Source organism: Dama dama, chromosome 19 (genome assembly GCF_033118175.1).
Source record: "Dama dama isolate Ldn47 chromosome 19, ASM3311817v1, whole genome shotgun sequence".
NCBI classification, from domain to species: Eukaryota; Metazoa; Chordata; class Mammalia; order Artiodactyla; family Cervidae; genus Dama; species Dama dama.
Genome location: NC_083699.1, coordinates 35,806,766 through 35,834,617, shown reverse-complemented (window position 1 = coordinate 35,834,617; position 27,852 = coordinate 35,806,766). Strand labels below are relative to the sequence as shown.

General features: G+C 40.2%; 1 long non-coding RNA gene, 2 other non-coding genes and 1 pseudogene across 3 annotated transcripts; 1 reads left to right on the top strand and 3 right to left on the bottom strand.

Annotated features, from left to right (window-relative positions):
* Positions 1-268: 268 nt before the first annotated feature.
* Positions 269-916, top strand: LOC133073355 (zinc finger HIT domain-containing protein 1-like; annotated as a pseudogene).
* Positions 917-18,279: 17,363 nt separating this feature from the next.
* Positions 18,280-27,546, bottom strand: LOC133073356 (uncharacterized). Its single transcript, XR_009696958.1, has 5 exons — positions 27,350-27,546; positions 24,433-24,528; positions 23,163-23,264; positions 22,323-22,371; positions 18,280-20,481 (listed from the first exon to the last, which is right to left on the bottom strand). It is a non-coding gene; the product is annotated as an uncharacterized LOC133073356 (long non-coding RNA).
* Positions 22,439-22,562, bottom strand: LOC133074294 (small nucleolar RNA SNORA63). The gene has a single exon (XR_009697140.1). It is a non-coding gene; the product is annotated as a small nucleolar RNA SNORA63 (small nucleolar RNA).
* LOC133074327 (small nucleolar RNA SNORA81) lies at positions 22,899-23,073 on the bottom strand. Its single transcript, XR_009697170.1, has one exon. It is a non-coding gene; the product is annotated as a small nucleolar RNA SNORA81 (small nucleolar RNA).
* Positions 27,547-27,852: the final 306 nt, after the last annotated feature.

The following is a 27,852-nucleotide window of genomic DNA, read 5'->3' as shown; positions in this document are numbered from 1 at the left end:
AAAGGCTTTGCTAAGCCACATGTTTCCTTGTAACCTAGTGGTTGGTCACCTGTTTCCTCCAAGAGAATTTTGATGTGGTCTCTCTATATATGTGTTACATATCTATGTAAATAAGTATATAGATTATATTTAGTATAGAGAAGAACTATTAATCTTCATAATTTTACTATTAATAATCTTAGCAGGGTACCACTTTGGAGATTTTTGGCATATTTACTTCTAGTCTTTTATACATAAATTTACACATATATAGAGCTGTGTTGTGGAAATGGTGGAGAACAAAACTTCGGTTCGCTCCCAGGACCCTGGTCAGCGGCGGGTGCTGGATCCGGCAGCCCGGCAGCGCCGCATCAACAGGCAGCTCGAGGCCTTGGAGAACGACAACTTCCAGGACGACCCACATGCGGGCCTCCCCCAGCTGGGCAAGCGGCTGCCTCAGTTTGATGACGACGCAGACACTGGGAAGAAAAAGAAAACACAAGGTGATCATTTTAAGCTCCTCAGGCCTTGCTGGGGGAGCAGAACCTGAGTGTGGCCGAGGGTCCTAACTACCTGACGGCCTGTGCGGGACCCCCCATCCCGGCCCCAGCGCCCCTTCTGTGCTGTCTGCGGCTTCCCCTCCCCCTACACCCGGGTCAGCTGCGGTGCCCGGTACTGTACTGTGCGCTGTCTGGGCACCCACCAGGAGACCAGGTGCCTGAAGTGGACTGTGTGACCCTGGGCGTCCCCAGAGAGGAAAGCCCTCTGCATCGCCCGGCCTCGGAGAGAGCATCACCGAAAGAAAAGATGCTCCTCCCGGACCAGGAGGGCAGCGCAGCAAAGCCCGTGTCCTGTCCTCCAGGGAGACCAGCCTTGCTTCCAGGGCGGAGGCAGGGCCATGCCTGAGCCCTCAGAGTGCAGTTGTAATAAAAGGTCTCGTGCGAGAAAAAAATAAAAAATAAAAAATAAATTTACACATATATAATTACTTCTAAGCTTAGCTGTGAATTTTCTTTTTTAAATATTTATTATTTATTTGTTAATTTGACTGCCCTGGGTCTTAGTTGCAGCATGCGGGATCTTTGACCTTCGTTGTGTGTGGCTCATGTGTCCTTTTGGTTGTGGTTGTGACATGGGATCTCCTAGTTGTGGACTGTGGGATCTAGTTCCCTGAACAGGAATCGCCCCAGGGATCTTAGCCACTGAACCACCAGGGAAGTCCCTCAATTTTCATTAAATATTTTTATCTAGAAGAAAATACTAATTCTCACTCTCCTAGATATTCTCACTTCAAAATTACCTTTAAAATATCATTTTTAGCATAAATGATAGGATATATATTTATTTTTGAAAATTTAGGTAGTAAATATAAATAAGGAAAATGAAATTGCTGTCAGTCTCCTCACCCATAGACAAGCACCAGTAATATTTAGTTACACATAAACATTCGTATTTAATATCCATTGTCTCAAACCTCCTAGGTTTCCTGGGTCTACCTCCAAAACTTCAGTAGATGCCAAACTCAGCAGACCCTGTATTAGGAGCTATGCTGAAAATCAGAAAGTAGAATGCCAAGTAAATCTACTTGGCAAAAAACCTCTAGCCAATGCTAAAATGACTGAAAACATGCTCAAATTTGTCTGTCTCTCCTGAGTAAGAGGGAGAAACTTCATGACACATATAGCCCAGAGGTTTCTCCATAAATATACAGTCTTACTGCACATGCTGTTTTTACGGCTTGCTTTCCCCACTCAGCAATGTATCATGAATAGCTCCCCACTTAATGTTATCATAATTCTTCTAAAATGTGTTCTTTAATAGTTGTGGAATATTCCATTCTAAAGATAAAAACATAATTGGTTTAGTCCCCCTACTAATGAACACTCAGGTTGTTTGTAAACTTTAATCTGTTCTAATAATCATAAGCATCATTGGGCATTATTTCTAATAGTATAAATGTGGACTTGCTTGGTTCCACTGTATGCAGACAGTAAGGGGTTGATGCATGTTTCCAAGATTGCTTAGAACAAGGTTAAATTCTCACTTTAGCCTACCTAGGTTATTATCATTTTACAAAAAATCCTTTGTCAGTTGAATAAACAATTCTATCTCATTGATGTTATAACTTGAAGCTGGTTGATAACTAAGGAGATTGAACGTATCTTCATATGCTTATTAGTCATTTCTACTTCTTTTGTGAACTGCCTATGTCCTTTTTTTTTATTTATTAATGTGCAAGTGCTCATTTTACATCAAGGATACTAACTTTTGTAGTATGGGTGCATGCTCAGTCGCTTCAGTGGTGTCCGACTCTTTGTGACCCCATGGTCTGCAGCCCACCAGGCTCCTCTGTTCACGGGATTCTCCAGGAGAGAATACCGGAGTGGGTTGCCATGCCCTCCTCCAGGAGATCTTCCTGACCCAGTGATCAAACCCATATTTCCTGTGGCTCCTGAACTACAGGGAGATTCTTTACTGCTGAGCCACTGGGTGTATATGCTGTGAATATTTCCCTCAGCTTCCATTTGTCTTGTAATTTTTTTAATGGTGTATTCTATCATTATTTCTCCTTGTTTTATTCTTAGAAACTGCCCCCCCCCCACACCAACACACACACACATCAAGATTCCATGAGATGAATAGCCCAACAGTCTGTGTTTCTAATCACTATGCCTTACAGCCCTCCACAGAAGGTACAGACTTAGCTATTGCATCAACATTGCTTCTATGGGAAAGCCCAAGACCTTCAATACTGGGTGTACCAGACCCAGGGGATGAAACCCCCATGTAAGGCCTGCTCGTTGCTCACCAAACCCAGCAGTAGGACTTCTCAAGTTACGATGACAGTAAAGATGGGGATGTCAGAGGAGCACAAGGCCCTAAGTGAACGCCGTACCAAACATGTGCAGAGATGCCACTCGTGGAGGAAATCAGAGGGTCAACTTCCTCATTCCCAGGCTGGTGTGATGGCTCCAGGTATGAAACAACAGCTGCAGGTTATGTGATGGAAGCTTCCTGGGGGTCAGCCCTGAGCCAGTTCTGACTGTGTCTGCATCACTCACTGGCTCCTCACTGAACCTGTGCAGGAGGGTCTAGTGTCCTCACTTTACAGATGAGGAAACCAAGGCCTGAGAGGTCCAGTCACCCCACACTGGCAGCAGCACAGCCAGTGCAACCGAGGCTGGGCTTGCTGATGCCCAGCTGAGAGAGGAACTTGTCCTGAGGGCAAAACATTGGCGAGCTCAACAGCACTGAGCCTCAGTTTTTTCACACTCCAAAATCTTGGCACATCTGACTGTGGGGTTTAATTAAGACTAGGTCCTCTACTATCCTCCTCACTCTAAGATCATTCTATAAATATATTTCTGTTTGTAAAAAATTGATGATGTGGTTTTTGGTCTAATTTCACCTTGCTTCTTATTTCTCACAAGAAAAGAAGCAAAGGTCATAGGCCTTTCAGTTAATGTGTGAATGCATGCACAGTAGCATGGCAAGGAGAAGGACTCAGTGTGGGCTAGAGAGTTCCTGGAGGTGAGATCTGAACTGTCCTCTGCAAGAGGTGAGGACTTGCAGCAAGACAGGAGGGTGATCCAGGAAGGAGGAAACAGGAGCAGGGGCTAGGATCCCTGGCTATACACAGGGCCCTGTGGGAACCAGGCTGCTGGGGCAGGGTCTGGTTGGGAAGCATGGGAGGCAGGGGGAGTCCAAATGCAGGGGATGGTCATTGTGCCAGGTGGTGGTCGGACCCAGGGAAAGGTGCAGGAGACTGAGTTGGCCAACAGGGCTGTTTCATTCAGCACAGAACAGGTCCTGAGGCTTCAGACTTATAAAAACATGCTCTTAGTTTCACATCCTTCTTCTGTTTGATTAGATGTTCCACTATTGCTTAATAAATTCCGAGAAGTTAATACTATAAATAGTAACAACATGAAACACTATGGACCCATACAATGAGTGTGTTGAAATCATTGCTCCTTTTACATTAATTTATTTTAATTGGAGGCTAATTACTTTACAATATTGTAGTGGTTTTTGCCATACATTGACATTAATCAGGCGTGGGTGTACATGTGTTCCCCATCCTGAACCCCCCTCTCATCTCCCTCCCCATCCCATCCCTCAGGGTCATCCCAGTGCACCAGCCCTGAGCACCTTGTCTCATGCATCCAACCAGGACTGGCAATCTGTTTCACATTTTTTTAAGCATTAATTTAACAATCTGATGAAATAGACACTTTCCTGGTTTTAAGGAAGTTAACGCTTGAGAATTTTGCTCAGTGGCCGAACTTCCATCTGTCCCTTCATCTCTCCTTCTGTGTCTGTTTCTGGTCTCTATGATCACTTGTTTGTTTTCTAACATTTTCTTTTTTCCATAAGAACTATTTCAACTGCTTTATGGGAGTAGATAGAACACAAATAAATTATTATTGAAATTTCCCTATATGGTCTTCAATATCTCATTATACTGAATACTATGACAAAAGTCTTCATACATAAAACCTTTTGGACAGAGAATCTGAAGTCCTTTGTACAGCCAACTTATTAAACCTAATTCAAGTTAACAATCCCTGTGTTTGTAGGTATAGCATTTTAAGGATTAAAAATGTGGGAATTTTTTTGGTTAATGTGCATTATTTTATTTGAGCTACTAAATTCCTGACAGTGAGCTCTTTTTTTTTTTTTTTTTTTTTCCATCTCAAATACCTGGCACAGTACCTATGGTATAGGTAGGTTTCCAACAAGCTCTTACTGAAAGAATGAATGAATGAAGTAAGAAATAACAATTCTGTGAACAGAAATATGTACTAATCATTATTCTGTTTCACTGAGGAAGAAGCAGTGCTGTGCTGGAGTCATGATGACACAGGCTGGGACTCGGGACCCATTACTACACTGCTTGCACCTGAACGAACATCTCTGTGCAACAGAACACAAACTCTATGGGACTAAAAATAACTGCATGCATATGCGGTTGGGGCAAGTTATGAACTTGCCCCTATGAACAATAGGTACAAAGAAGGCCAAAACCCAATTGTCACTTCCGAGGTGACAGGAGCAAGGGTACTATGTATGATCCCTACACATGCAGCGTGGCCAACGGCATGGGCAGAGCACCCAAGCCACCCTTTTGCTGAATCCACTTATCTGCCCCTACTCTCACCTCATTTAAGGAAACAGCTCTTCCCCCCCCACCGCAACACACACTCAGGGAGTGAGCAAGGGTACCTCTTGTTTTTTGTTCCCTCCTGCTGTAGCACAAATCCCAATAAAGCCTTGCCCAAATTCCTTCTCTGACCTCTAATCAATTTATATTGATTTATATATATATAATATAATATATAATAATAAGAAATATATATAATATATAAAAATACATATATAAGAAATACATATATAATATATGATAACAAGTATAATATATATATAAATTTATATTGATTAGAGAGTCCAAGGACCCTGGCTGCTAACAATGGCACTTATTTCTTCTATTAAGTGACTTCACCTTGGCAGCTTGATACTGGCCACGGTGGGAGTACCAAGAAAGTAAGCAAAGACTAAGTCAGTACTCCTTCCCCTCCAACCCTTGAGAGCCAGTTTTAAAATATTTGCCAACATACCATTGAAATCAGGATTCGGATTAGTTAAGTGATTTGACTGAGGTTAAAGTGCTGGCTGAGAAGTCAAGTCCAGGCTCCTGGCTCTAAGACCAGAGGCCATCAGGGAAATTGATGAGTCAAGGACGAAAGAGCAGCCAGTTTCTGACTCTGCAGCACAGCTCTGTAAGTGACAGAAACTGTATCTCCAGGACATGAAACACAGCAGGCCCTTTCATAGCAATGGTGATGGACAGAGCATGAAGACCTAAGTTCTTTAAAGTACCATAATGTTCTACAATCCTTGTACCACCAGTTCCCTTAGTAAAGACTCAGGGCTTGTCTTTGCCTATTTGTCCATTTGGCATTTCACTGCCTTTATTTTTCCATGTCAGTGAATAGAAACCTACCCTGTATGTATCTTGTGAAGAAAGTAATGGTTTATGTAGGTGTGGATTTTGTGGCTGGACACAGTTGTCAGGCCTCAAGTGGCCAACAATGAGAAATGGTGACTAACCCAAGTTTCTCCTCGGTCCCACCTCCATGCTAAGTTGGAATTCAAAGTCTTTGGACTAAGGCTGAATCAAGAACTAATTCTCTAAATGTATTCTTTGTGGAGGGATACCCCAAGTGTCTTTGCCCATGATGTGAGCTAAAGTTTCAAAGCTTATGTCACAGTCACAAAACATGAGAAGACAGCCATTCAGTAGTTCCCCCCTCCCCCCGCCGCACCCCCCCCCCCCCAGCCCCGCCGCAGGGGAGGAGATGAACAAATTAGAAGCCATCAAATTTGAATTGATAAGTGATATAACAACCGAGAGAACACATAATTTTCCACACATAAAATGAGGGTGATAAATTCATGCTTTAGGTTGTTCTCTTCCTTCTTAGGCAGATAGGGTAAGCTATTACCATGAATTGGAAACATTTATATCATTAACAAGATTAATGAAACATTTATACCATTAGCAGGAAGCATATATGCTTCTCAGCATTACTTGCTACAATGTATTTCCTGAGAAAAATCTACAAAATTGAAATTACAAGCTTTCCAATAGATTCTGGGTGATTTGTGACTTCTGGTAACATGCTCATTTGGCTCCTGGACTGGTTTTAGCAGGGGCAAATTTGTTTAATGAGTAGATCACCAGATGGAGAAGGCAATGGCACCCCACTCCAGTACTCTTGCCTGGAAAATCCCATGGACGGAGGAGCCTGGTAGGCTGCAGTCCATGGGGGTCGCTAAGAGTTGGGCATGACTGAGCAACTTCACTTTCACTTTTCACTTTCATGCATTGGAGAAGGAAATGGCAACCCATTCCAGTGTTCTTGCCTGGAGAATCCCAGGGACGGGGGAGCCTGGTGGGCTGCCGTCTATGGGGTTGCACAGAGTCGGACACGACTGAAGTTACTTAGCTTAGCTTAGATCACCAGAAGAAGCTAATGGGGGAAAAAACCTTAGACTATAGGAATCTATGTAGCATTAATAATTTACAGGTAATTTTATCTTTCTTTTTCCATCCCTGGACAGGAGCCAATAATTGTCCTACCATGAAACTTGAAAGACTAAAAGTAGAAGGTAGAAAGTAGTAAAACTGATTTTTACTGTGGCTTCCAAGAGGACCGTTTTAAGTTCATAGCTTTTACCTGCCACTTTAATCTTTAATACTGATGATTCATCAGATATTTTGAATATCAGATGGATTTTTTCATGAAGATGACAGTTCTTTTTCCTAATTCATATGAAACTATCCAGACTAGAATAAGAGGCCTATAATTTGAGAATGTTTCCATAGAGATGATATACGGCCATTCAGAGGGGCAGATTATCACTAGAGTCCTTTTTTTCCCCAACAAGGAGGAACCTGGCATCACAGTGGAATGATTAAATGACTTAGTGTTTTCCTGACAGTCATATAATATCTGTTGATTGCAGTCCCCTTGTCTTCCCTTTGGATTACATTAGTGCCTTTATGGAACTTGGGGTTTGTTTTTGTTTGGGCCAGGATCACAGTATAGTAGGAGAATACTTTGGATCCCTCTAGTGGTCGCTTTTTCAAATTGCAGTTCTCCACTCAAAGGTTTATGGAATTTAGTGGGTTACCATCGAAACAAAATATTTTTAAGTGAAAATATGTATTGCGTTAGTAAATGTAAATGTTTTTTGGTGAAACTTTGTTTCTTATATATATATATTAATTCAGAGTCAAGCTCACTTTCCAGTCAGCAATGTTTAGCACCAGTGGGCTACCTACAGCAGGATGGGATTAGGGTGAGGGGAGCGAGGCAGGGCTAAGTAAGTGTGGAGTTGGAGCCTGTCTCTATTTTGAAACTTTGATGTTTCATTCACCATGGGTTTTTTTGCGTTGTTTTTGATTTTTTAAAAGTACTTCTTTAAAATATTATTTAGATTAGAATGAGTGGAGGAGAGTCACACAGCACTGAGCATTCTGCCCACAGCTGGATATCGCCGATTGTGGAGGTACTGTCTGCCTGTTGTGTTATGTTTCTCCAGCAGCCCAGCAGGAGTTGTAGAGAAGATGGGAATGACCCAAGGTCTGGGGTTGCTGGGATGGAAGGACAGGAATGAGGCAGAAGAGGGCAAAGGTGCCAGGTGACCCTGCATCTGAGACAGGGAGGTGGGTAGAAGAAAAGTCAGGAGATGGCTGGATGGGCCAGAGGTGTTAGGGGTGGGCAGAGGATTCCAGATGAATGTTTAGAGGTTGTGGTTGAAGAGGGAGTGGACTGGACTTCGAAATTTCAGAAGAAATGCAGTTCTAAGTGAAGCCACATAAATGACTTTCCTGCTGGTATGTTGTCCTCAGTGTGTGGGAGGAAATGTAAACAAACTGGCATCTACACCATAAAACAAGGGTTCCTTGGACTTCTGAGTGTCACCTGTCTACTAGGTAAGATGTAGAAATATAGTTTCTCTGAGACTGGATGTTGTTAATGTATTACAATGATGGTCAGGAACAGTGGTTAAGAAACAAATAGATGGATGCAAAAATGCACATTTTAAAATTCAAACCCACTGGCTTTCTCTAGTTAAAATTACTCTGGTCTAGATTTAGTGCTGCTGCGCCTTCTGGAAGATGCCTACCCCAACCCCACCCAAGCCCAACCTTGAGAGCCCCCAGGGCTCCCAGCACAGCTTTCACTGTTTGCTCCAGGTCTGTCGTCCCACTTGAGCTCCATGACAGGCCTTGTCTGCCCTGCCTTCTGACTGTCTCTCTCGACCTTTGTTACCCCATCTTAACTTTCTGATGAACCAGCCCTTTAAAATAATTCCTCTTGTTTTGACTTGTCCTTCTTCTTCCCCTGAGTTGACTGTTTCTCCAGGCCTTTGTCAGCTCCCCCTCCTCCAGAGTTCACCTGTGTTCATAGCTGCCATCATCTTTACCATCAGGGTGTCCACCCAACCTCCAGTGCTGTCTGCCTCCAGACGCAGACCACCTGCTGTCTTTCCAACACCTCTGTCAACACAGCCTAAAAGTTAGCCTGTTCACTCCTCACTTCTGACTCAGGAAACTAGTTTTCTCACTTCTGTTAGTAATGCTTTGTCAACAGGAATAATCAGCAATCTATAACAGGAACAGAAAGGAGTTTTATTTGAGCAAAAGAAAGTTTGAGTTTTAATTTTAGTTTTTTTTTAATTTTAGTTTTTATTGAGCAAAAATTAGTTTTATTTGAGAATTGTTTCTCAAGCACCTGAAAGCCATTCCTCTGATGTGGAATCATCAGGGAAGACAGACTCCTAATTTTAAGATTGCCAGTGGTCAGACACAGCTGGCCTAATCACACTGATACTCATCTACTCTTATCCACATTTTGTAATTCCAGTTCACTTCCCTGACTACTTGAACCCCCAACCACTGCCCCTCCCTGCTCCCTCATTCTCTCTTTAAAAGCACTCTGTCACCTCTGCACAAATCAAGGTGGAGCTCAGCTCATCCCTTTTGTTATTACTGTTACTGGATAAAACCTGTGTCCACTGCTTTAACTAAAACCTGACTTTATTTTTGACACTTGAAACAAAAGATTGCTCCTCCTTCTGAGACTATCTAAGTTCTGTTAATCTTCAAGCACTTATGAAATTCTATGATTCATTCAACCCTCTCTGATCTCTGATCCTCAGGACACGCCTACTGGGCCTGCCATTGGTGGTGCCCAAGTTAACCCTGACCCACCTGTACCTTACAGGGATGTGCTGGGTTTTTTCCTGTGATTTTGTCTTGACTCCAATTACTTGTTTCCAATATTTTGAGGGTGACCACTATTAGTTTGTTATTTTCCTTTGTGTCTAGTATAAGTACTTACATAGAAAGTACTCAAATACTTACAGGATAAATTGAAGTACTGGAAACTGCCATAGTTTAACTATAAACTAAAATGCAGTCTTTGTCATCTTAATTACAATTTCGACCAATATAGTTGGTTCTGCATATATATTATGATCACAAACGTAGACTCAACAAAGAAATGACTTATCAGCAGGGGTGAGATAGAATAAATGAGAGGTGACTGTAGGTAAACTACTTTTGTCCAGAAAAGGTTAAAGGACTCCCTTGTATATTTTTGAACAGTTGTGAGGTTCCCAGACTTGGGGTGGGGTCTACCACCTGTTTCCCCAAATTCCTTTACTCTCCTCTTCTTTATCCTTCTGACGACTGTCCCCTATTTAAAAAGAGGATATAAATCTGTCTCCAGTCCAAACACAGATAAACCCAAGTTATGTTCCAGATATTTGCATATTTTCATCTATTCTCTCCTATGGTCTTTCCTGTTTCCTATTTTCACCAGGTTCTGAAGTCACATGTAATTTTTATACCCCCTCAGTAACAGTACATTGATATTCATCCCCAATTTGCACATTAAACCACCAGATCAGCGTGTAGGGAGGGGTGTCTGAGATCACATGATAACCAGGTAGCTCTAAACCAGGTAGCCCTGGAGTTTCCAACTTGCTGATCGGTCACCTAGCCGCACTTCGGTCGCAAAGGAGGCTGATCCTACAGCATTCTCTTGTGGAGAGTCGCTAAGCTCACACTTATTGTTGGGATCTCTTTGTTTCCTGTAAGCTCAGCATTTCTTTCTCCAGGTCAGGCAGGCCTGTGGGCCTCCCTCCAGTTTCCTCCCCTGCAGTTTGAATAGGAAGCTAGAGGATGTACCCTAGAGAAGCTTTAGGACCATGGAACAGGAAGGGTGGGCCTTGATTGCCTGTTGGTGGTCTCTAGCAGCAAAGCCTGGCCTGGGGAAACGTCATTTAGTTGTAACAAGTGAATTCAGATCATGGTGTTTTTTTGGGGTGTCAAATTATACCCAGAAACAGATACTGTCTTTATCAGTAGTTTAATTAACACTTGCTCACTGTGGGATTTATAATTTCACCAGACAGTGGCATACAGGATAACAACTCTTAATAAGCCAATAAATAAAGGAACACTCCAAACAAACGATAGATTAATTACACTATTGTTGCAGGCAAAGTGAGATGACAAAATCCAAATTCAGTCGAGGTACACGTTTTCTCTGATGTTAGTTCTCAGGAGAGTGGGCTTAACCAATTAAGAGCTGAGGTCCAGCTACCTGCGAACCTAAAGTGAAAAGTCCTGAGTTGCTATAGCAGGTTGCAGAGAACGAGGGCGGGGGTATTAGAGGCAAGATGATCTTGACTGGGCACTTCAGGCTTTTCCCACTACAGTTAAGAGTGGCCTTTACCATCTCAGGAGTCAAGACCCCAAGGTCTTGATGAAATAAAATTATTTTAAGCCAGGACAAGAAAAAACAATTCAAACATAAAATTCTCTCCCTGCCTCTTTCTACTACTAGCTCCTTCCTTTTCATGTGCGTTGTGCAACTGCATTTTACATTAACCAGATCTTCTTAGAAGACACAAGAATGCCTGCTTTACCAAAAAGAGCAATTTCCTCCTGGTGCCAGCAAGGTAACTCCTTAGGAGAAAATATTCCTTCTTTAAAAAATCCTGTAAAGGGTCACGATCACCCACTATTCCCCTTGTATGTGCAGATCTGGAATATGTAAACTGTTAATTTGTTACTTTGATTAAAAAATAAAATAAAAAGCCCTTTGTTTTGAAAAGTGTGCAACTGTGCTTTCACTTCTAACAGGTGAAACAAGTCAGTTCTTAGAGCTTTATGAAAGACTGTGTCATCAAGTCATCTTAGATAAAACTTTCTATTTCTTTTTAGATCAACTCTTAGCTAATTTTTTGTCGACAGTCTTCAGAGAGCTGGACCAGCAAAGGTTAGCTTTGCCTAGATCAGAACTTTCAGATTTTCCAGACACAATCTGGGTATTTATAGTACAAATGTCCCCTCATCTTAGTTGCTTCTCCACGTGTTTATGCTAAAACCCCTCAGTTCAGCCCCTCTGCTGAAAGGCAATACCGAAGAATGTTCAAACTGCTGCACAATTGCACTCATCTCACATGCTAGCAAAGTAATGCTCAACATTCTCCAGGCCAGGCTTCAACAGTACTTGAACTATGAACTTCCAGATGTTCAAGCTGGATTTAGAAAAGGCAGAGGAACCAGAGATCAAATTGCCATCTCTTGGATCATCGAAAAAGCTCAAGAGATACAGAAAAACATCTACTTCTGCTTTATTGACTACACTAAAGCCTTTGACTCTTTGGATCACAACAAACTATGGAAAATTCTTAAAGAGATGGGAATACCAGACTACCTGACTTGCCTCCTGAGAAATCTGTATTCAGGTCAAGAGGCAACAGTTAGCACTGGACATGGAACAACAGACTGGTTCCAAATCAGGAAAGGAGTATGTCAAGGTTATATATTGTCACCCTGCTTATTTAACTTATATGCAGAGTACATCATGCGAAATGCCAGGCTGTGTCAGGGAATGTTTGACGGGAGGATTCCTACGTGCTGTCTCTCATGAGTCCTTTGTCCCTCTTCAAGCGGAACAGCACGCTGCTCCCAGGGACTGAGGTCATTGTGTGAGGCAAGCATGAGTCTCCTTTAGTAAACATTCTCCTTAGGACAAAACAGCTTAATCTCCTTCCCCTTACTTGAGATATAGATTGTCTCCTGACCTTGTGACTAACGTTACCCCTTGTTCCCTTGGTGGCTGTACATTTGGTTTTATGATCTCTATCATTCCCGAAAGAAGTTTCTTGTACTGCAGCCTATATATACTCATAGAAAAATCATTAAAGCACCTTTGCTCCACCAGAGCTTAGGTCCCCGGGTCTTTTTTGTCTCTCTCTCTCTCTCTTTCTCTCTCTCTCTTTCTCTCTTTCACTTTATCGTCGACTCCTTACCACAAGGTTCCGGTCCATTAAAGGACCCCAACAAATGGCGCCCGAACAGGGACACTGGTATACGTGGCATATCGGGCGGAATGACTCAGGGACCTATTGAGGTCGGTAAGTACTAAGGCATGGGTTAAACGGCTGGCCAGCCCCATTATTTTTCTACTTTACTTCACCATTTGTTTAAATTTCAGGGACTTCTGGCTTCACGGCAATGAATAGAGGCTTGCCTTCAAACAGTAGTTGAACATAATCCTTAGTTTCCTGATAAATGCAGTTTTGATTTAGGAATTTGGCTCCAAGTCAAAGAAAATGTTAAATGAGCAGCCAAACAAGGAAAAAATATTCCAATTGATCTCTAGCCCCTATGGGCTCTTATTAAAGCTGTAATTCTGCCATTTCAAGGTACATTCTAGCCCTTCCAATATTCAGCAACAGATAGAACACTTATTACATAAATATAAATTAAATGATTAAACTTTACAAAAGGCCTAATTAAAACAATACAAAATATCTCAAAATTTTCTTACTAGCCCTGCCCCGGCTGCTCCAAATGCTTCTCCTCTGCCAACAGTCGCAACTCCAAAAGTCTCTCATTTATTGGAACCTAATGAAAAGTTATGCTAATTTTTAAACTAGATTAGAAGCTGCTATTTCCCATACTGTAATCGGAGAAGAAACCAAAAAACAGCTAGAGAAATTACTTGCTTATGAGAATGCAAGTCAGAAATGTCAAAGAGCTATAGCTGCAATTTGTGAGACTAGGTCTATTATTGATTATTTAAAAGCTTATTGCAATCTAGGATCAGAAACTCAAAAGATGCAAATACTGATTGAGGCAATGGCTACTACCTTTAAAAAGGGAAATGAAGGATGCTTTAATTGTGGAAATAAAAATCATTTAAAAAGGGACTGCCCTAAGAAGGCTAATAAAATACCAAAAAAATTTGCCCTCACTGCCATAGAAGAATGCACTGGGCCAAAAGTTGTAAATTTACATTTGATATTGATGGAAAACCTATTCCAGGAAACTCCAAACAGGAACAAATTCTATCTTTTCCCTCAAACCCTCAACATCCGGCAGTACTGCCGTCTATATACCAGCCCTAAATGATTTTTTCCTTTACCCTCAAAACAGTCCCTACTAGAGAGCCTACCGGACCTTTTGGACCCCTGCCCCCACAAACTTTTGGTCTTTTGCTTGGCTGATCTGGTCTGACATCTAAAGGAATTACTGTTCACCCTGGAATAATTGATTCAGATTATAAAGGAGAGATTCAAATTCTGATGTCATCTCAGATTCTATGGCAATTCAAAAAGGGGGACAAAATTACTCAATTACTTCTTTTACCTTACATTTCTATTAATTCCTCTAATAATGTACGGACAGATGGGTTTGAAAGTACAGATCAAAAACAGTCTTTGTAGACATCATTAGTATCTGAGTATGCCCGACCAAATATAAATATCAAAATTAATGGTAAAAGATTTTCTGGTCTCCTCGACACTGGATCTGATATTACTATTATTTCCAAACATTTATGGCCCAAATCCTGGCCTGTACAAAAGGTCTCCTGCCAAATTACAAGAATTTCTCAAACTAAAGTACAAGAAGTTTATCAAAGTGTTCAAATATACTCATGTGAGGGACCAGAAGGCCAACCTGCAACATTAAAACCTTATGTGATAAATGTACCCTTTAATCTAATAGGAAGGGACTTACTTATACAATGGCAAACTCAGATATGCATTCCACATTTTTCCTAGGGGCCACTGCTCATTTAACAAACAAAACAATTATTAAAATAACTAAGAAAAATTATGAGCCTATTTAGACAAAGCAATGGCCCCTTACGAAAGAAAAATTACAAGCTACTAAAGAACTTATAAACACACAATTAAAATTGAAACATATGGAAGAATCTTGCTCTTTTTTGCAACCAGAGATCCCATCACCTATTACTATTCCTCAAAATTGGCACATTATTATTACTGATTCACAAGATTGCTTTTTAAATATACCTTTACACCCTTTAGACCGGGAGAGATTCACTTTCTCTCTCCCTTATCCTAATCATATCGGGCCTCATAAAAGATTTCAGTAGACTATGTTACCTCAAGGTATGCTTAAAAGTCCTGCTACTGCTGCTGCTAAGTCACTTCGGTCGTGTCTTACTCCATGCGACCCCATGGATGTTAGCCCGCCAGGCTCCCCCATCCCTGGGATTCTCCAGACAAGAGTACTGAAATAGGATGCCATTGCCATCTCCATAACAGTCCTAATATTTGTCAAAATTTTGTAGCCAAGGCTTTACTTCCTATGTGACAACAAGGCTGGATGAAGCATGAGCTGGAATTAAGGTTGCCAGAAGTATCAATAACCTCAGATATGCAGATGACACCACCCTTATGGCAGAAAGTGAAGAACTAAAGAGCCTCTTGATGAAGGTGAAAGACAGTGAAAAAGTTGGCTTAAAACTCAACATTCATCAAACTAAGATCATGGCATCTGGTCCCATTGAAGAAGGAATTCATAGGGCCTGGACTCCATCTTAGGCCTGTCCATGCTGATCATGCTTGGCCGCCTCTCCAATGTACTCTGAACTCTCTGCTTAGTGCCTGTGGGAACAACAATGGAAGGATAAGACCCCCTCCTGACAGGGGAACCTTGAAGCTCATGTCCAGGTTACTCATCACCTAAGAGAAAACATACCCTAATCACCCCTGCCTCCAGACAGTATCTATCGGAATGTAACCACAGGCTTATCGGTTTTAACTGGTTGGAATGTAAACGCGGGCTTATTGATTATTAACTGTTTGAACACATAACACATGAATGATGGGGTTATTGTGATTGTATTTACCCTTTCTTTGTAAGTCTCAAGGAATTTGGGGTGGTGGGTTTGGACACGTACACTCGGGGTATAAAAGATTTTCACAAATGCTGGTCCGGGCCCTTGGCTAAGAGGAGACTCTGCCTTGGGCCCACTGGTGTAATAAACTCCACTCCACTATCTGCATTGTCCTTCTGAGTGAGTTTGTTTCCTGGAACGTGTGGCTATAACATCATCAATTCATGGCAAATAGATGGGGAAAGAATGGAAACAGTGACAGACTTCATTTTGGGGGGCTCCAAAATCACTGCAGATGGTGACTGAAGCCATGAAATTAAAAGATGCTTGCTCCTTGGAAGAAAAGCTATGACCAACCTAAACAGCATATTAAAAAGCAGAGACATTACTTTGCCAACAAAGGTCTGTCTAGTCAAAGCTATGGTTTTTCCAGTAGTCATGTATGGATGTGAAAGTTGAACTATAAATAAAACTGAGTGCCAAAGAATTGATGCTTTTGAACTGTGGTGTTGGAGAAGACTCTTGAAAGTCCTTTGACTGCAAGGAGATCTAACCAGTCCATCCTAAAGGAAATCAGTCCTGAATATTCATTGGAAAGACTGATGCTGATGCTGAAACTCTAATGCTTTGGCCACCTGATGGGAAGAACTGACTCACTGGAAAAGACCCTGATGCTGGGAAAGATTAAAGGTGGGAGGAGAAGGGGACGACAGAGGATGAGATGGTTGGATGGCATCACTGACTCGATGGACATGAGTTTGAGTAAGCTCTGGGAGTTGGTAATGCACAGGGAAGCCTGGTGTGCTGCAGTCCATGGGGTCGCAAAGAGTTGGACATGACTGAGTGACTGAACTGAACTGAACTCAGCCCCTCTCCAGCTGGTCTCTATGTGCTCCTTAACCCACAGATGAGATGATAACACCCTGACACAGTTGATTTCATTCTTAATGTGGAAACTTTACATTTAAAAGCAAATATTTTTTGTTTGTTTGTCTTTGTCATAAACAAGTGGGTTAAAACAAAGTAAGTTATAGACAAGTGGGTTTGAAATCATGTCAAATCAACATACAACACATGAGAGGAGGACGCTCTTGCTTTGGGTTGGGAAAGGCTGCCTGGTGACTATATTCACTTTAGAAGAGTTGGGTGTTCTTTTGTCATGAAAGAGAAGCTGAGTATTATAAAAGAGGAGTTTACCTTTCCTAGATCTTCCCTTCATTACATCAACACGGTCAATGGCATTGTTATGGTTCATGCAAACAGTGGCCAAACAATTGAAGTTGCTGTAGATGGGAAGGTTTGGTTTTAGAGCTTCAACTACATTGAACTGAGGAGAATGACCAACTGTTCTGATTTGCCCAGAACTGTTGCGTTAGCACTGGAAGTCCTGCATCTCTGGAAACATGTACAGAAATAGTCCCAGTTTTAGGCAATAAATGCTTAAGGTTGGGGGAAAAATATAAATCCTTGTGGCAGCTTCCTAAATAGCTGAAAGTGACACTATTTTTAGCATCAAATAGATATGGCATAGATGATCTGTCTTCCAGAGTTGGGGTTGCTTTCCTGCTGTTGTTGTTCTTGCATGCTGATGTTGACAGTCATGATTTGCAGTTTGCAATAATCGATTATCTACTTGTATATTACTCTAAGTGATGCACCTGAAGTGTACAACTTAAATGTACTTTGAGTATCAGTGTTAGTGGTTGTCTTTGGCTTGGACTGTAGATTGACTATTGTGCTTTGTGTTGAGATAGTACTAGTTTAATTTCAACACTATGACAGTATTTGCCAAGAGTTCAGACAATGATCATGAGAACGACGACCATACCAAAGCTGGCATGATGTAAACATCACTTTAAAAGAAGGCTAAAGGATTGTGTTATTTTTAATGACAGATGGAAGGACAATTACAGTTGAATTAGGAAATTTAATAACCAAAACAGTCCATTCTCCACAATAGATGGAGAAGGATTTGGGATTGGGCTTTGCTATGATTTGAATGTTTGGATCTTCCCCAAATTCGTATGTTGAAGTCCTATACCAAATGTGATGGTTATTAGTAGCTGGGGCCTTTTGGAGGTGATTAGGTCCTGAGGGTGGAACCCTCATGAATGGGATTAGTGCCCTTATAGAAGAGGCCGAAGAGAGCTCTCTTTCCCCTTCTACTATGTGAGGATACAATGAGTAGTCTTTGACCAGGAATGGGGTCCTCACTTGACCATGCTGGCACCCTGATCTCAGACTTCCAGCCTCCAGAACTGTGATAAATAAATTTGTTTTTTAAATATAAGTCTGAAAAAAAAATATATGTCTGTAGTATTTTGTTATAGCAGTCCCAACAGATTAAGGCAGGCATGTGAAGAATCAGATGTGAAATCATTTATGGATACTGGGAAAAACAACATCTGATTTCTTGGAAGTGCCTAGAAGTGAAGTATTCTGTGAGTAGAAATTTGACAGTACAGGTGAAAAAGTTTCCCTTACAAGATCCCAGAATAGACCTACGTAAATATAGTCAATTTTATTGATCCAATCTTTGACAAAGGTGCAAAGGAAATGCAATGGAGAAAAGATCGTCTTTTCTAAAAATAGTGCTGAAACAATTTGATATCACATGGAAAGAAATAAATCTAGACCTTGTATTTTCAGAAAAATTAACTAAAAATGGATTTACAGAACTAAATATTAAACACAAAACTATAAAACACCTAGAAAATAACACAGGAAAAAATCTTGCTGACTTTGGGTTTGGTAATAACTTTTAGATGCAAAACCAAAGGTAGGAAAGCTATTGACTTTGGACTTTATCCCAGGTAGGAAGGAAAGCTATTTACTAATTTAAATTTTTATGAGATCACCCTGGGGGCCAAGTAGTACAATAGATTGGATAAAGTTAAGACCGAGGGCAGAGAGACAAATTTGGAAACCATTGCTGAATGATCTCCAAATCTGCTGTGCTGTGCTTAGTCACTCAGTCATGTCTTACCCTTTGTGACCTCAAGGACTGTAGCCCACCAGGCTCCCCTGTCTGTGCGGAATCTCCAGGCAAGAATACTAGAGTGGGTTGCCATGCCCACCTCCAGGGGATCTTCCCAACCCAAGGATTGAACCCAGGTCTCTCGCATTGCAGGCAGATTCTTCACTGTCTGAGCCACCAGGGAAGCCCAGATAAGAGAAGGAGGTACAAGGTAATGAGCTAAACATTACTGGAACAAGATGGTTAAGTTTGCTTTTGAACATATTGAAGTGCCAGAGTCCTCAGACTGATAGCCAGGGAGAGGTCAGTCTAGTACATGGAAGAGCACACAGGAAGAATGACAAGAGGATAGCAGAGGGCCACATAAGTAGGAGGAAGAAAAGTGAGAGTGTAGCCCCGGGAGGCAGAAGTGTCCAGGAGGAAGCTATTGCATTCAAGAAACTAATCAAACGTGCCTTTAGGTGGAGATAATGGTTGACTTTGATCCTGAATAAAATCCACATTATTAAATAGGGCTGTGCAGGTTTTTTGGTAAAGTCAATAATTATATCAACGCAGGGCTTCCCAGGTGGCTCAGTGGTAAATAATCTGCCTGCCAATGCAGGAGCCTTGGGTTTGGCCCCTGGGTCAGGAAGATCCCCTGGAAAAAGAAACGGCAACCCACTTCAGTATTCTTGCCTGGAGAATCCCTTGGACAGAGGAGCCCCGGGAGGCTACAGTCTATGGAGTCACAAAAGAGTAGGACACAATTTAGTAACTAAATGACAACAACAAATAGCAACTCCATGTTATTGTTATGGAAAAAGAAATCTATTGATTAATTAGTTTATTAACAAAAACCTTGTTGTTGAGCAGTTACATGATGTGTACCAGGAAATGTTTGTCATACCAGAGGAGGGAGGAATTTTATATTTTTGCTTCTTTCTTCTTGAAGAAGCAGATATTGTTTAGTAGATGGTACTGGTGAAATCTGCAATTGCTCAGTCTTCATGCTACTGCCAAGCAGCAGCTAACTTGGAACTATTAAATCTTTTTATGAAAAGCCATGTTCATTGTATCTTTTGTGTATAATTTTATAACTGGAGTAAAATATTACTATGGACTGCTGTTTTATCTTTTTCCTTTGGAAATATGGATTATAGCTAGAGGTACAAATCTTTAAAAAATAAGGACCAAACTACTTCAGAGAAAAAAATACTTCACTGTAATTTATTGAACATTCAATAAACATTCAACTAACTGCTAATAAAATGCCTTACTGAAAAAAATGATACCAAACAAAATAAATTTAAGTATTTTCTTAGAAAATCATTTTAAAGTTAGCTCTGTTCAGTTAGTGACTAATACAATAAAGGCAGACAAACTTTATAATTAGCTGCTTTTATATCTTTCGGTCCATATTATTAAATGATGGCAAATACTCAATACAACCATGTGTAGAGAACTAGGTAACAAGAGGATAAAACCAATGACTACCCTCACATGAAATCATGTCTGAAGTTGCTTTGCTATCAAAATCTGTATTTTTAATCTGTTGTGAGCACTCAGACAAGCTCCACATATCCCCAAAAGAAACACAGTGCACAATGTGATTGCCTATTCAGCAAGAGCAAGCACTACATTCATAACCATTTCATTCCAGGAATTAAATTAGGTCAGCCACAGTCTTTGGCATTTCCTCCACCATGGTGTGGTAGAAAGCCTCAGTGTCACAAAGAATCTTCTTGTCTTCTTCAATGTTTATGGCCAGTTTTCCTCCCAAACTGACTCCTGCTTCCACTTCTGAACAAAAGAAAAATTATTCACCAGAATATCAGTTATCAAGAATTACATGAAGTACAAATGATATGAAGTACTTGTTAACCACCAGTGGCTGTTTCTTTGCCAAGATTATACTTGGAGGGCTTCTAATCAGAGCACTAGATGCTAATCACAAAATCTAGAGAAAAAGAAAATATTACTTTTGTGGTTGTCCTAAAAGATTCATCTGGCTGCAAGATCAGATTCTATCAGGCAGCCTGAGTGTTATTATTTATAAAGCAGACCACAGAATTGTGCTTGGGGTAGTGAAATTAAAGCCTGTGCCAAAGTGAGCCAAGAGCAGGTGTTAGCCTGGGACAGACGTAAATACCAGACGAAACAAAAGGAACAGGTGTGCGATCCATTTTGACACACTTTGAGAACTAAAAATTGAAAATATAAATTCTGGAATGTTAACTATTGCTTAGGACTATTCTGTCCAAGGCAATAACCACTAGCTACATGTGGTTATTTAAATTAAAACTAAATAAAATAGAAAATGTAACCCCCAGTTGCATTAACCGTATTTCAGTAGACACACGTGGCCTGTCACCACTGTGTTGGGCAGCATGTATATGGAACATTTCCCTCACTACAGAAAGTTCTACTGGACAGACTTGGTTCAGGACTTAAAACTTTTTCCGTGTGGGGGGAACCTCTAAAAAATTTGTATGGTAACCCATATTTATCGCTGATTTCTGCTCAGGTCACCCCATACACTGTAACACTATTGACTGTATCACTGTAACACTATTGACTGTATCACTGTATCACTAATTACTGCCACAGCTCTCTACTAAAACAGATGACAGACCCAATCAAAAATGTCTTGGCTGGAACAACTTAAAATATCAAATAACCAGGACAAGAGGAAAACAAATAGGAAAACACTGACTTGCTCTTTATCCAAACAACATGCTGTTGCACTTAAGAGTCTGTGTCCTAAATCAGGCCGATACCATTTCTGAGCATCACCTCATCATCTATTCTTACCAACTACTACTATGTTTTTTGACAAAGTTATTTTTATATTAGTAACAAGACATACTTCAATTTATTTAAGTGATAAAGCTACTATAACTAAGCCTGGGTCAACATAAATTGCTACCAGAAAATGCCATGAAAAATCTCAATTATACAGGAAATCATCAAGAATGCACAAGATATGAGAAACATGACCAAAAAAAAAAAAAAAAAAGACTTGTGTATAAGTTAAGAAAGACAACCAGATCTAATAGCATTAGTGATGTCCCCTTTGAATATAAACTATATAAAGTCCAAAATCTGAACTACATTTCACATTGTTTTCCCACTGTGTTCTGATTAATCACAAATCTTTCTAAGGACAATTTAAATACCACTTTTCATCAACACATTTCCTGATTCATTTACCTGATTTTCAAGGTTGTCTGGCTGACAAAATCATACTTGAAAAAACAATACATGATTTATTTTTCCAGAATAAAAGCAAGTAATTCAGTGAAGATGACAAATACTCAACTGAGAATACAGTTTTCACAAGAAGTGGGCAGATCATAGTTCATAACCATGAACATTAGTTGTACATAAAAACATGAGCCTGAGATATGATAATATATTCAAATTCTAATTCAAAAGCAACTTCTATACAATCTTTCAGGACACAAAATTGTAATGAATTCCTATAAATCACACCGCTATCTGTGGAGTATGGTCTTTATATCCCTACATTGCTTGAGCTGACAAAGACAATGAAAAATCTTCCCCTCAAAGTCAACTTTTAGTAGATAAATAACATAATGAAATTAAATACCAGTAAGTCAGTATCAAAATGTGGTTTGTACCTTATCAAGGAGTTCCCTCTTAGTAATGCCTCTTTCTTTCTGTCAGCACCTGAAAAATATTAATAAGCCTTAACTCTCAGGAGTCATTTGTTGAGTCAGGGTTTAAATTGGTAAATGTGTATGAAACCATGCATCCCTGGGTGCTACAGCAGACAGGACTTGAAAGGAAACAGTCTTATTTTGAGCAGGGGGCAAAGACAATGCAGCACTTCTCAGCTACGTTGTAACCAGATCCTGCTTCAGTTTTTTAAGGAAATAATGAGATATTAACAGTGTCTTAAGTAGCAATACCAGGGAAAAACAGATCCTGCCACATAAGAGACTGAAATCCTGACATGCGTTTTCTCAGATCCAGTCTACCCTTTGCCTTGAGTCCTTAAAAAGAACTGCCTGTGTACTGGCTGGTCCCTCATTTGTCATAGACAGCATACAATTCCTTCCTTACAGTATTTCAGAGAGGAAAATGTTAATTCAGATCAGAGTCAGAATAAAAAGCCATTTGACTTCTCACTCTTACCCCTACCACTGGAAGGAACCCATTAGAAATTCATTCTTTTAATTCTGCCAAAATACTGATATTACTGTACCAAATTTTAGAACAAAATACCCTGGAGTTAGTTACCTGCAGTTTTTCTACTATCTGGTTCGGTTGTTTTTCTCCTTGTGTTTACTCTGTTAGCTTTATTACAAGCACTAAGACACTGCAGATACTAGTTACTGCAATTTTAGCACAGAGCTTAAATAAGAATGTAAAAAAAAATCCTGGCTATAATTTTTATGTACATTAATTAGAAAAAATTACTCTATTTCAAAATTATTATAAGATACAATAATATATACCTTTCAAAGATCAGCTCTTCACTAGAATTGGAAATGGATCCCTCAGGAACTTTTTGAGGACTTTAGCATATTGATTGGCATTAAGGCAGAAAGGGACACAACCTTCAAAAAGAGACAATGATGAATTATGATGACGTATCAACTATAACAGTTTTCATAATAATACTTAGAGGAATAATGTTTGAGACCAAGCGTCCCTGTCTTACTACAGAACTGAGCGAGACAGAGATTGTAGGAAACAATTGCTTTTGGCAGGGGAAAGGACAATATAGCACTTCACAGCTATATTGCAACAGTTATTCCAACCTGCCCTCTGCAAAAAATCACATGCACACCTGAGTCCTTGTATTCGATTTCCGGTAAAACTCATGGATTTGACCTTTAATCCTTTGGCTCAATATTTTTTATCAGCTTCATCCAAAATAAGCATCTTGGTCCATTTGGGAAAGTGAAAAAAAGTTTTACTTAAAGAGTGGGTTGTGCATAGAGACTTCCTTCCAGAGACCACAGTACAGAAGGAGCGGGGAGGGAAGAAGAAGTTTACATGAAGAAATCTGACAAACTATCTCAGTCACATGATCAAGGTCAACACCAATAGTAAAGCCTTTGATAGAATGAAATGAAAATGGTATTTTACCTGTGTGGTCTTCCTCCTCAAGACCCCCTAACTACAGTCTAACCTTGAGGAAAAACATCAGACAAATTCCAATACAAGTGCATCCTGCCAACTATCTGACCAGTGCTCCTCAAAATGGTGAAGGTCACACACACACAAAAAAAATGGTGGGGGGAGAGGAATTTGAATAATTGTTACAGGCAAGAAGAGCTTAAGGAAACATAATTAAATGTCACATGGTATCCTGAACAGGATCCTGGAATAGAAAAAGGACACTAGGTGAAAACTAAGGAAGCCTGAATAGATTCTGGACTTTAATTAATAATGTGTCAATGATGGTTCATTAATTTTAACAAATGCCAAACTAATGTAAGTTGTTAACAATATAGGAACCTGGAAACTCTCATCCCAATTTTCCTGTAAACTTAAAACAGTTCTAAAAAATAAAGCCTATTAAAGAAAAGTCCTAGTATCATCTCTAGATATTCATGCATGGCTTAAACAATTAGGATAATTATTTTCCTTCCCATACCCTAAATATCACTGGTTTAAAAATGCCCTAGAAAAAATATGCCAATACAAAGATATCCTCTATATCAAATGTTCTCCCTGGAGTACCAGGGATGTTGTGTGTTGCCTCTTCCATCAGCTTACAGTTTTTGCATTTTATTTTGAACACTTGTTCCATACAATGCAGGCATGACGAGCTGCTCCCAGGTAGTATCCAAGCACTAGAAGTATCTTTTGGACCTAAAAGTCAAAAGCTTAAATTATTAAGTTTTGCAAATAAAGCCTCCAACACATGACTTTCAAAGCACATGGCTAAATGTTAAACTGTTTATATTTAGTTTAAAATTCTGGTCTGCAAACAGTTTTTATGCAGCACAATGTAGAATCACTTCCAAGCTTACAAGGCAGACAAATCAAACTGCTTCAAGATAAAATCCTTTTAAGCATCTCATTTTCAGATTTTTGTGCCCTTTCAAACTTGGGATCCTCAGTTCCCTACATACACCAGCTAAATAATTAAAGAACCCAAACAAACATTTTCTACATTATTCTTTTATGTACAAGACACATAAGTAGGGAAACAAGCTCTATACAGATCCATGGCAAATTGTTCTGATATGTATTCACTGATTATCATTCACTTCAAAAATAAGTATCTTTCCAATAGGAAACTTATACAGCCTTGAGTTTTTTTCCCATTGTTTTTTAATTGGCAGACTTGATTTTAATAAAGCCTATAGCTTTGTTAAGAAAAGCTTTATTTTAGAGCTAATATAGCAATAAGCTTTGAAAACAGATAGCAAGCACCAGATGTATCACGAGTGACAAAGATTTCTAATTAATTACAGAGACTGCAGTTTTCATGTTGCAAAACTGCATTTAAACTTAACAACAATAACAAAAAGGGCATAGATCCTGTCTCCCATAAAAGAAAGAAAGCTTTACTTTCTTGGTCTGCTGAAAGCCCAGGTGAAGTGGACTACTATGAATTTATTTTATTACAAGTCTTTCCAGTGTGCAAATTTCTGTAGCCCTTTGAGGAGGTCTGCTACAGGCACAAAGAATACAAATGGTTGGATTCATCCCTGGTTGAAGTTTTCTCTGGTGGATGACAGCTAGTAATAATTGATAGCATTTATAAACCTTGGGGATGGTGGAACAGGTTTTTGGTAGTTATGATTTTAGAGATAAACCAAGAAATGTTAAATGACTTGTTTACTATCACTCAGGTAACAGTCAATAGTTGCTAAAATTAGACCTTTAATTTTCATAATTCCATGTTCTCTTCAAGGTGGTGGAAAGGTTTTTCTGGAGAAAAACTGGGAAAAGTTCCCAAGAGGAATTCTAGAGAACAGTTTGTAAGTGAACTATGTTAACACTGTAAACACTAAGGAAATAAAAAGAAATATAAAACTCCTACAAAGCTTGACATTTGGTTTTTAAAACATACTAAGCCTACCTCACCATAAACAGCCACTGACCATAAACCTACTTTTTGCCTTTATTTCTCACCCTATAGTAATTCTCTTTCCCTTGGAGAGTGCTAATGTTTCTTCCTGTTTATAACACAATGAATATTAAAGCATGTAAGATTATACATGGGGAACAATTTCTGAGACTAAAATATAAATTTTTATTATATTAGCCTGGCTTACAGATTTGTGATTTGGTAAAATTGGTATATTATGGTCTAAAATATCTGCTTTAACTATTATTGAATAGTATGTTTCTTTGCACTGAAACTCACAATATTCATTATATTCTTAATTACTTGTCTTTTTTCAACTTAAAACTAAAATTAAAATACTTATTATCTAATAATTTATGCCAAAAATTCACATTTACTAAAAGTTAAAGTGTAAGGTTAATCATAAATAAAATTAATAAATTTCAATGTCCCAGGCACTTGACAAGAATTTAATACAACAATCCTATTAAGTGGATACAATTATTATCATTTCTACTTTAAAGAAGAGGAGACGGAGGCCCAGAAAGATTACGTAACTTGCCTACTGCCATCAAAGTGTGAAATCTAGGTTTTGAACACAGGTGTGTCTCATTCCAGAATACCCTTCACCGCCTTAATTATTACCTATGCAATGATGTATGGCTCTCTTGCATGAATATAACCTTATCCACTGATATCAAAGTCAAATGATGGGCCATTGTGACTTAATACATATATAATAAACTTTCATCATCACACAGTAAGTCAATACTCCTTGACAATTTAATACAGTCTCTTCCCTTAAATATAAGGTAAATGCCACAGCAAAGAACCTAAATATAAAACAACTTTCCAGGTCCTCTGAAAGACAAATTTGCTGTTGTTATGTTCATTCTAACAATTAAAAGAGCTCTCCGGGACTCTTTCTTTGAAATGCACATCTGAGAGGGCCAGCAGAACTGAAATGGCTTTTAAAGTGTTCTGGCCCCATTACTTACTAGTTGCATAATCTTGTGTTAGACCTTTTGGGCTTCATCAGAACACGGATTATAATACTCCCTATATAGGGAGTGCTAAGAAAGGACACTGTAAATGGTTAGGAGGTTGTATAAATGTTATTCTTGCTTAGGATTGGATTATCCTTGCTTGGCCAGATAAAAAACAGGACGCCCAGTTTAGCTTCAGACAATTTACAAATACTGTTTTATATTTTTACTTTGACTTGATATCGGAGACATTTACAATAAAAATTGTGTTATCTGAAATTTAAATTTTAACTAGCATCTTGTATTTTTATCGCTAACTCTGTCAACCCTATTCTTGCCCCCATAGTTAGGAGGGCCTGGAGGATGGTAGGCCCAGTTCCATTCCCCCTACTCCTACCCCTAACGGGAGAAACTAAAGCAAAGGGCAGGTTGAAGAGTGAATCTAGAGAAGGGGAAGAAAGGGGAGGGCTGGGTGGAGGAGGACTTCTCACGGGTGGGGCTGAAAGCAGAATCCGCTGACAAGCAGATTCTACCGAGCCTCCCGAACCCCCGCAACTCGCACCGCTCAGGCGGGCCAACACCTGACGCCCCCATCCCTGGGCAGGAACACAGCCGCCTTTCCACCCACCGTTGCCTGGGCGGCAGCAGCAGCAGCAGCGGGCTCTGGACTAGCTGCCACAGTTCCTCTCAGTCGCCATCAGCAGCACCGACACCACAGAGGCCGCCGCCATGTCCCTGGAGCCCGGACGCTTGTTGATGTGCAACTGCGTCTCGGATGTGACCCAAATCGTCCCTCCAGACCGTTTAGAAGTCTCTTGTCCTCCGCTGGCCACCGTCCAGTCTGGTCCAAGAAGTAGGCCAATCCGAGCGAGGCATTCGGGAGGGGGCGTCACCGCTAAAACCAATCAAAGAAGAGAGCAGAGCTGCAGTGCTGGAGATGGCTGCGTGCCCCTGGGGTCGCTGCTTCGTTGGTTCCTTCGGGTGGGATCCAACTAGGGTGGGGCCTGCTTTTCTCAGATCTTTTAGGCTACCTGAGTGCCCCATGGATATTTCTTTCTGTGGTTTATGGGGTTCTTTTTCTCTCATGGGCTTCAGGGCGAAGAGCCCTTACATGATTCTTAATCTTATAGA